The sequence below is a fragment of the Arachis duranensis genome, chromosome 8 (assembly GCF_000817695.3).
Source record: "Arachis duranensis cultivar V14167 chromosome 8, aradu.V14167.gnm2.J7QH, whole genome shotgun sequence".
NCBI lineage: Eukaryota > Viridiplantae > Streptophyta > Magnoliopsida > Fabales > Fabaceae > Arachis > Arachis duranensis.
The window spans coordinates 36,111,648-36,122,091 of NC_029779.3; positions in this window are offsets into that span (position 1 = coordinate 36,111,648).

Sequence of the window (10,444 nt, forward strand, 5' to 3'; positions counted from 1 at the left end):
GCACGGCGAAACAGAGGACAGTGCGAATCAACGGCGGAACAGAAGGCAGTGCGAAACAAAGACTGAACAGAGGCGTTGCAACGACGCTGGAGCAGTCCGGACGGCGGCGTCGCAGACGTGACGGCGCGGTGGCTGGACAGAATGAAGACCGGCGATGAGATGGAGGTTGCTACTTCCTCTGTGCTGCGTTCGAAGTGTTTCTGGTCTTCTGGAGTTGAAAGAGAGGCCATACCCCCATAGAGCTGAGGGAAGTTAGGGTTTCTTTCTTGGTTTTTCTTTCCTTTTTTTTTCCCTAATTGGCAAAACGACGTTGTATGAAGCCTTTTCTAAAAAACCGGTCAGGTCCGGTGCATCCAACCAACCAGCTTCCGGCCGGCTTAACGATTTTGAGACAGTTTTTGGAGATGGCGGTTTTTTTTGTTAATCGAGTCATTGTTCTCGCAGTTCCTGATTTGACCAATTTGTTCGAATAGGATAATAGATTTTATCAATTGTTAAAAAAAAATTGAGAGAGTAAAATGTCCTATTTATAAAATTAATGATAAAAAATTACATTTTATTTTTTAATTGTTAAAAAAAATTGAGAAAATGTATTTCCTTCGAATAGGTTTTCACACCTTTGCTCCAAAAACATAAAATCACGGAGTAAAACTTACCAAAAGGATGTTTTCACAGATTTGCTTACTAGATATTAGCTCATATAAGTCGGATCATATCTTTTTTTTTTTGTCAATAGGCCGCATTTAATTAGATCAGGATTCAACTTTAATAGCTTTGTTAGGCCTATTTTTGACCCAATCCAAAAATGTTCCAAAATAAATCAAATTAAACAAAATTTGACTCGATGTAAAATTAATATATAAATTTATAAATTTTATATATAAAAGACATATTTTAATTATAAAAAAAATTTGGGTCACACCAAATCACTTAAAACATAATATGAATTCGACTAAAAAAAAACGATGAATAAAAATGACAAATTTAAATCTAGAAAAATATGTCTCTGAGTTCAGATAAGATTTTGGACTAAGTCGAGTTTTAAACACTCTTACTAAATAGTAGTTAAATAGTTCCAAACAATGGTGATTCTTCACATAAATTTTTTTTGGTGTCTAAACATGGAAAGAAACAAAGCAAACACTATCCTATATCGAGTGGATGATTTGCTGGAGATCAACACAAGACTCAAACCAAATAACATGATTAGAGTTACTCTTGGCATCATATCTAGCCATTCAATCCACAGCTCTATTTGCTTCTCAGGACACCCACTCAACATGAACAAGCCAAGGACGAGATAAAAGCTCTTGAATCTTGTGAACCAAATCTGTTACTTCAGATGAACACCCACTTGTAAGCTCATGCATGATGGGCAGAATGTCAAGACAATTCGTTTCACATATAATATCCTTCAAACCGCAATCCCAAGCTAAAACCAGCCCCCACCAAGCAGCAAATAATTCACATTTGATGATAGACCAAGGGGAATGCTTCCAGAGCAATCCGAGATCCAATCTCCCTTGGAATCTCTAATAATACACCCAAATTCCGCTAAATTTGAATCTAGATACAAGTTTGCATCACAATTAACTTTAAAACTATTGCCTGCCGGTGGTTCCCAACACAGGCAATTTCGGAGAGACCTAAAGGCATTGTTTCGATTCCTGTAAACCTGTAAGTCCTTGGCGGTAATTCTGGCCAAGGCAACAACCTTGTGGTCTATCCAAGGGTTGTCAGTATTGAATATGTCATTGCACTTATGTCTCCATATCCACCAAAGTCCTGCACCAAAAGATGCCTCATTGTTAGCCAAGGCCTTCCGAAACCACTCTTCAAGAGCAGTACCAGCCGTCGAGTTCAGGATACTAGGATCCAACATATGCCAAATTGCCTTTGATCATTCACAATCTCTAAGGCAATGCTCCATAGTCTCTTGCGCCTTGTTACATCTCTTACACATATCTGAAGAAGCTAACTGCCGCTTGAATCGAAAGGTCTCAGTTGGTAGAGCATCATGTAAGCCAAGCCACATAGTAAATTTGAACTTCTCCGGAATGTTTGTATTCCACAACCAGTTCCAGTTACTATTGACATTCCAATTTAATGTTTTCTCTAATAACCATCTATAACCTTCCCTTGCACTATACTGTTTTGTTGCTGTAGACCACCACTCCCACTGTGGCTCCAACTCAGTCGAACTAAGATATCTCAGACCACAAATAAACTGCTTAATCTTATGCGGAATAGGCATGGTAAGACTATCAACCTCCCAAGACACTCCTTTCCACAAGTTAGTGAGTATGAAATCTGATTCAGAAATATGTACATAAGGAACAAGGTTGCAAAGTTTACCAAAAGGAGTCCATTCATCATACCAAACTGATTTGTGGACATCCCTAATATTCCAATGAAACTCTTCCGTGAGATGCTCATAGGCACTAACAATGTTCTTCTAGGTAACCGATGAAGAATTTCTACTGTTTTCGTTCATACCAAATTGATTCCTGAGATATTTATGCTTCAGAACCTGCACCCACAACTTCTCACTATTATTTAGACAAACTCATACCAACTTTTCCAGAAGCGCTATGTTAGCACAGGAAGTACCCCTAATACCCAATCCTCCTGCCCTTTTAGGAGTTATGACGACCTCCCACCTTACCAGAGGCAACCCTTTGCCGATCGCTTGGCCTTTCCACAAGAACTGTCTCATCAAGGAATCAATTTTATTACATGCATACTTCGGGAGAAGAGAAATTTGCATTTCATAAACCGGGATAGAGGCCATAACCGATTTAACATGACAAACCCTCCCTGCCTTATTCAGCAGGCATCCTTTCCAATTAGAGAGTTTCCTCAAAATTTTTTCAATAACCTCCTGAGTCATCTTTCTGGAAGCTCTGGCATGACCAATGTTAATTCCCAGGTATTTACCCAAATCATTGCAGAACCGAATGTTAGAGACCCCTGAAAGAACCTTTTTTTCTCCTCTCCGATACCCTCTTGGAACACTAGGCCCTTTGACTTATGAAGATTTACCTTCAAACCTGACGCTCTAAAAAACAAGTCCAGACAATGCATAAACTCTATTACTTGAGCTTTCGATGCCTTACAAAAAAGCAAAAGATCATCTGCAAACATCAAATGAGAGAGTCGTGGTCCGTTTCTAGAAACCGCTACCGGGTTTCACAAACCTTGGAAAACTCTATGAGAGATAAAGCAGGCAAGCATTTTCATACAGAGTACAAATAGATAAGGAGACATGGAATCTCCTTGCCTCAACCCTCTTTTTGGATTGAAATTTTGGAGCATGTTCCCATTCCACAAAACTGCCAACGAAGAGGAAGTCACACAATTCAATATAAGATTAATGGTAGCCTTTGGAAACCTAAACCAGACCAAAGTAGCTTCCAAAAAACGACAGTCTACCCTGTCATAAGCTTTTTCCAAATCAATCTTGAACGCCATGGTCCCTTTTCGAGACTTGGTGTTCTTCATGAAGTGCATAATATTCTGAGCAATGATAATATTCTCTGTGGTTCCTCTTCCTGGAATGAACTCTCCTTGCAAAGGACCAATGATCTCCGACAGAAAAGATCTGAACCTGTTAACTAGAACCTTTGTGACAATTTTATAAATTACATTACATAAACTAATAGGCCGAAACTCCCGTAAAGAAGAGGAAACTTCCACTTTAGGAATTAAAACAACGAGAGTATCGAAAATAGCCGCATTCATTGGCTCACCCTCAAAGGCTCACTTGACCAGTCTACACACATCATTGCTAAGAGAGTCCCAGAACTCTTTGTAAAAAATTGCTTGAAATCCATCTAGCCCTAGGACTTTAAATGAACTCATGGTCATCACAGCTCTTTTAACCTCTTCAGATATCACTGGTTTCACTAGCTTTTGACAAGCCTCAGTACTAAGAGACGAGTAAGAAAAAGGTCCCATGACGTCCAGGTCAATATCCTTTCTTGTAGAAAAGAGTTTTTGAAAGAAAGAATTTGCCGCCATTTCTAGAGTCGAAGTCTCTGTGGCCCAAGACCCATCCTCCAAAAACAACCCATGAATTTTATTCCTTTTTTGCCTGATAACTGTCTGCAGATGAAAAATTTGGTATTTCTGTCTCCACATCTCACTCATTGTTCTCTAGATTTTTGATACCACAACAGCTCTTCTTGAAGAAGGACAATATTCAATTCCTGATGCAAAACTTGATCTTTGATTCTAAGCTGTTGATCCTCCCGACTCTCCAAAGTAATCTGAACGTCATTCAAAAACCTCTCCAGCTCCCTTTTCTTAACAAAAATATTGCCAAAAACTTTTTTATTGAAGCTAGTTGCATCTTTTTGAACCTCCAACAAACATTTGATCACATCCGGAGCTCCTTTATTCCAAGATGTATGAACAACATTCCTAAAAAGAGGATGACTCATCCATGCAGCCTGGAATAGATCAACTCACAGCTTTAACATCATGCGTTAACAATTACTATTTATCATTCACATAAAAATTTATAGAAGGAATAATTAATCTAATCGAAAGAAATAATTTTTTATTTTTTATTAACAGGGATGAATTGTCTATTTTTTAAATAGTTAGGAGTCAGATATGATAGAGATAATACTCAATTTTAGTCCTTAAACTTGTACATAAGTCTCAATTTAATTTCTAAAATTTTAATTACCTTTATTTAGTCCCCAAACTTTACAAATATGATTCATGTTAATCCTTGAATTTCGGGCTATATGAGCGTGCATCATTTTACAAATTTCAGCGTGGCATTTGATTGTCTATATCAATGTTCTATTAATATTTTTGTGTCAAAAATTGTCTCATGAACTAATATGAGTCATATTTATAAAATTTGAGACTAAATAAAAAAAATTAAAATTTTAAAGACTAAATTGAGACTCACATATAAATTTAAGGACCAAATTGAGTGTTAATTCAATATGGTATTTACTCTTGTAAAACTAGCTCTTAATCGGTTTAGTGTTTTAGACTTTTATTTTTATTTTTGGACCTTTTTAAAGTGATTATTTTGGGAAATGGAGAGATAAATTCTTTAAAATTAAGTTATACCTTTTATGTGAAAATTAATTTTAAAATAGCTATAATAGAAAATTAAATTGTACTACTATGTTATTAAGATTGTTTATATACGGTTCTTAATTATTAAATTATGATTAATTTTATATTGTTTTCATGTGATTTAGCACACCTTTTAATTTGTATATATTTTTTTTATGAAATGATTTTACTGCGGTAACTGCAGATTGTATTATTTACACTAGCTAGTTTGTAGGTGCTGTTAGTCTATGATATAGCGTTAACCTCTCTAAGAACGAAGTTGAGTTACTTTTGTCGGAGAAGGATTCTAGTTAACTTGTTGAAAAGCATAACAGAATTGCAAAACGAATAGCCAAATGAAGGCATTTTTTTATTTAAATAATTATTTAAAATTATTTAATTACCAAAATACATACGAATAAAAAAGGGATGAAAATACTTATGGTCATTTCACTTCAAGCGTCCGCAAAATGGAATTGCCCAGAAATGGAGGCCAATGCATCAGACTTAAAACTGGTTTCTGCGAATTGAAGCCGCCATGTCCAATTCTCTGAAGGTGCACACAAATTGCGGATATATTTGGATACTGTTATTATTGTTAGAGATAGATGCTTATTATTGATACACAAAAATAATACTCATATTGACAAGATTTTAGGAATAGGAGAGATTCTATCTATTTTTTTTGTAAATTTGGTTGATTAGTTTACCGACGAATTTGTCTTTTGAAGGCCAATCATGATTTGATTTGGACCATAATAATAAAAATTATACAATAACCTAAAAGAAAATAAATGTTATGACGAGAAAATTGTATCAATTAATTATTTAAACTGACGTGACATGATTAATATTAAAAATTTTAAAAACTAAAAATAGATGGTCTCCTTGAATTTTTCTGTTTTAAAATATATATTATAAATAGATATAGCAACAAACTTTGATATTTACAAAAAATATATATAATTTTGTGTTAGTTGTATGATTTATGTAAGATTTAATAATTTGAATTAAAGCAAAAAGTCACATCAATTTAATTAATAATTATGTACACTAATAATAATTTTGATTGTGTATATAAATTCAAATTTATTTGCTTTTGATCTATAATTAGAATCAACGTATAAAATTTGATTGAATTAAAATTTACACTACCTAGTCCACTTTTTATTTATAATGTATTAAAATTGGATTTTTTATCAACTAATGAAAATGAGTTAAATTTTAAAGTAGTTCTTAAGATTCACGAAATGCACCGATTCAATCCCTAATTTACCAATTACACTATTTATATCCTTAAAATTGAAAAAAATGCACCAAGTTGGTCCTTTCGAATTTTCTGTTCATCTGGCTTTCCGGCGAGAGTGACCTGGCAAATAATTGCCACGCTAGACAATGAAAAACGTCGTCGTAATAGATTTTGGCGCTAAACCCATAACAAGACGACGTCGTTTCAAGGAGGAAGGAGTTACAAAACGTTCAAACCCCCCATGTTCAAAGAAATCACTTCGTCTTCTTCATCTTCTTCGAACTGAAAACTCCAAATCCTGGCATTTGAGAGTCCTGACGAGGGTTTTTGGGGTGAAGCAATTTCGGCTTCAGAGGAACTTGGTCATCGTTGGCTCAAAATCGATAAAGGAATGAGCAAAGCTTCTACGTGAAATCCTCTGTCACAAAGGTAGGCATGTAATATATAAAATATTCTTGTTCTGTTTTCTATAGTGTTAAGGTATCCATCATTATGAATTTTACTTGGAAATTTGGTGTAGGTTGATGAAAAACTATTGATGCTATATTATTAGTTAGGGTTTTTTGCACCGGGTGGTGTAGGTAGGGATTTTTAGAATGCTCTATTTTCAAACAGAAAATAAGGGTATTTCTATAATGGCAATATCAATGAAGTAGCTGTTTATAAGCAATTTTGGATTATGTTCTGTTGTGGTTTGCTGATTCTATACATTAGATAAAATGTTACAGTTTTTTTCGGTGCACATGAAAAAATTGTTGGATATCATGTTCCATCATGGTGGAACATTTAAAAAGAATGTTGATAGAAGATTGGTTTACTCACCTGACAATAGAAGTTGCTTAGGAGAGTTAGATAAGGATACACTTGATGTTTTCTTCGTCAAAAACTATTTCAAGGAGTTGGGATATGACAAGTTAGTTCAGTACTGGTAGCTGGTTCCAGACAGGATGAGGATACACTTGATGTTTTCTTCATCGAAAAACTTCCTCTTGTTATTCAGAGCCGGTTAGAAAAGATTAGGAAAGAATTAAAGAACCGGGTTCCCATATGGACTGGAGATGAAGACTATGAAAAGTTTGAGGTCCATGGACACCCAACAAACATGGTGACTTTGCACATATCAGTTTTGAATGTTAACAGGTTATATTTTTTACATTTACAATAACTTTATTTTCATAATTCAATATAAGTGGTTTTAGTTGAATTATTACCTGGACTGAAGTTGAACTGGCTTTTGATTAATTTACTGTAGGCATACTATGTGTTCATGCCTGTGCTGCTCTTGCACGGGTGAACAAGACCAGAAGGTTTCTATCACCCCTTGATTATAATGAAATTATACAAAAAGACCTATGAACATCACATCAATCCTCTTTCAGGCCAATCTATGTGAGAAAAATCAGCTACAATCAGCCACAAGTTCCTAACATTAAACAGAAACCAGAAAAACTTACGATTAAAAGAAGAAAGGACGCTGATGAGGGTACCAATGGAAATAAGAAAGCTAAGCAAACTGTTACTCTAAAGAGACAGTTAAAGCCATTCACATGAACATATTGTGGAGTAAAGGGCCACACTAAGAGGAGATGTAAATAGAAGAGAGCAGATGAGGTTGCTGCTACTCTTATAGCTCGGCTTCCAAGGCCAAAGCTACTCCTACTGGAAGTACACCTGCAGCTGAAACAAACAACACTGCCAACGAGGTCCCACACTAGCTGAAGTTTCTTCTGGTGCAGGTGTTACAGACACCAAGTGTTACATTATCAACTAATAAAAGTGAAGTGTCAATTTCACGTGAATTATTTTTCCTCTAAAATGAAAGTACTATTTTTTCTCTAAATTTATTTTAGAAAAATATTTTTATTATAATTATATTACAATTAGAATTTAATGAATAATACATGATTATACTAATTTTGAAAAATATCTTTATTATAATTATATAAAATCAATATTTAATACATTATCAACTAATAAAAGTAAGGTGTCAATTCCACATGAATTCATTTTTTCTCCAAAATAAAAGCACTATTCTTTTTTCTAAATTTAGTTTAGAAAAATATCTTTATTATAATTATATTACAATATTACAATTATATTATAATTAGCATTTAATGAATAATGCATAATTATACTAATTTAGAAAATATCTTTATTATAATTATATAAAATCAATATTTAATGCATTATTAAACTACTTATCAATTATTAATCAAAAATATTTTTAATTATTTTAATGAATAATGCATAATTATACTAATTTAAGAAAATATCTTTATTATAATTATATAAAATCAATATTTAATGCATCATCAAATTAGCATTTAATACATAATTATGTTAATTGTCAATCATTTTTTATAATTATACATCAAATCAACATTTAATACATAATTATACAGGGTAAAAATCGGGTGAAAACCAGGCCGTTAACATTACATTACGTTGATACCTTCTTGTAAGCTAGTATGTAAAAATTTCCAAATTTCTAAAACTCCAACCATTATTTAACATGGTAAAATTCACTTAGAAAAATATAACAAGAACCAACCCTTTTTTAAAATTAAAGCATAACCACAATCAATACTAAAGCAAAACCACAATCAATACTAATATTGTCTAATAATACCAAATATTTAAATCAATACAAATAACACAATATTATGCATTAGTCTAAAGTCTTATACATTCTAAACATAAAACATTAACATATAGTCTTATAATGACTAATAACACAAAATATTAAGGTTTACAATACTTAAATTCCACATAAGAATAGTCATGATCCATCACTAATAACACAAAATATTAATTGTGTATGATGACCGGGCCACTGGACCAACTTCGGGTAACCCGAGCTATGGCATGGATCCGACCCGAAATAATGACCGGGTCTGTTTTTGAGACCCTTACCCGGTCCTAAACCCGATGAAATCACACCAAATTAGCCCCTAAAGTGTTCGGAACCGGGCCAGGCCTTCGAATCGGGCCGGGTCTGTGCACTCCTAGTTCGTGGGTCTGGATCTAAGAGTCAACTCATTTTTTAATTTATTATTCTTTCTTAACTACTTCATAGAATAAGAATATATTCTTCATTTTTCATTGAAGTTAATTCTTTTAAGGTACAATGTATAATTTTTATAGTATTTTTTATATACTCATTCTATTATATTATTCTTTTGATAATTTAATAATCGTTCTTACTCCAACTTATATTCTTTTCGTCTAATATTCCAGTGCGATTGTCTTTTGCTGCAATTGTTTACAATGCACCACTGACCACATCCATCAAATACCATCTCAAGCTGTATATTAACTTATTCGGGTCCTAATTATATAGATGTAAACATCCAATGAAGGGACAATAAACTCTATTTTATTGAAGGATGGTTGGATCTACTCACATATTATGACCAACATAAGGGAATGTGGGTAAAGTTAATTTTCTTGGGAGGAGCTCGATTTTTGATTGAAGAATTGTTTTCACAGAGTTTTGTAGGCCAAGTTCAAGTTCCATCTCCTCTATGCTTTCTACGTTTACCTGAAAATCTTCGAAGTGGAACACATAATGATATTGAATTTCCTCAATTTAAGTTCAGTTTTGGTAAATTCGTGTCAAACTTTGAGATGCAATTTCAACGATGGGTAATATATTCAAATTTTCTTATTTTAAACTTTTCACAATTAAAATAATTTTATAACATATTGTGATTAAAAGTTTAATTATATTATGTGAATACAAGATTAATTAATTAAGATTAAGGCATGGTAAAAGAAAAAGAGTCACAATACGTGTTTTACTTTTCTTGCTAACATATGAAGATATATACGTGAAAGAGAAGAAAAATTAAAACATCACTATTTAAAAAAAATGTTAATCATGCATATGAATGGGGATTGAAAAATATACATGGATATAAAAAATTATTGCAGGATTGTAGAATAAAAAATAACCATATATACATAAGGAAATAATCATAACACAAAAATAATTAATATATGTGATTTAAATATTTTAATGTATAATTAATATATATGTATGCATAAATAAAAAAATATTTAAAATTATTTAACAAAATTAATCGTATGGTGGTATTAATGGAATAATAAAATTAT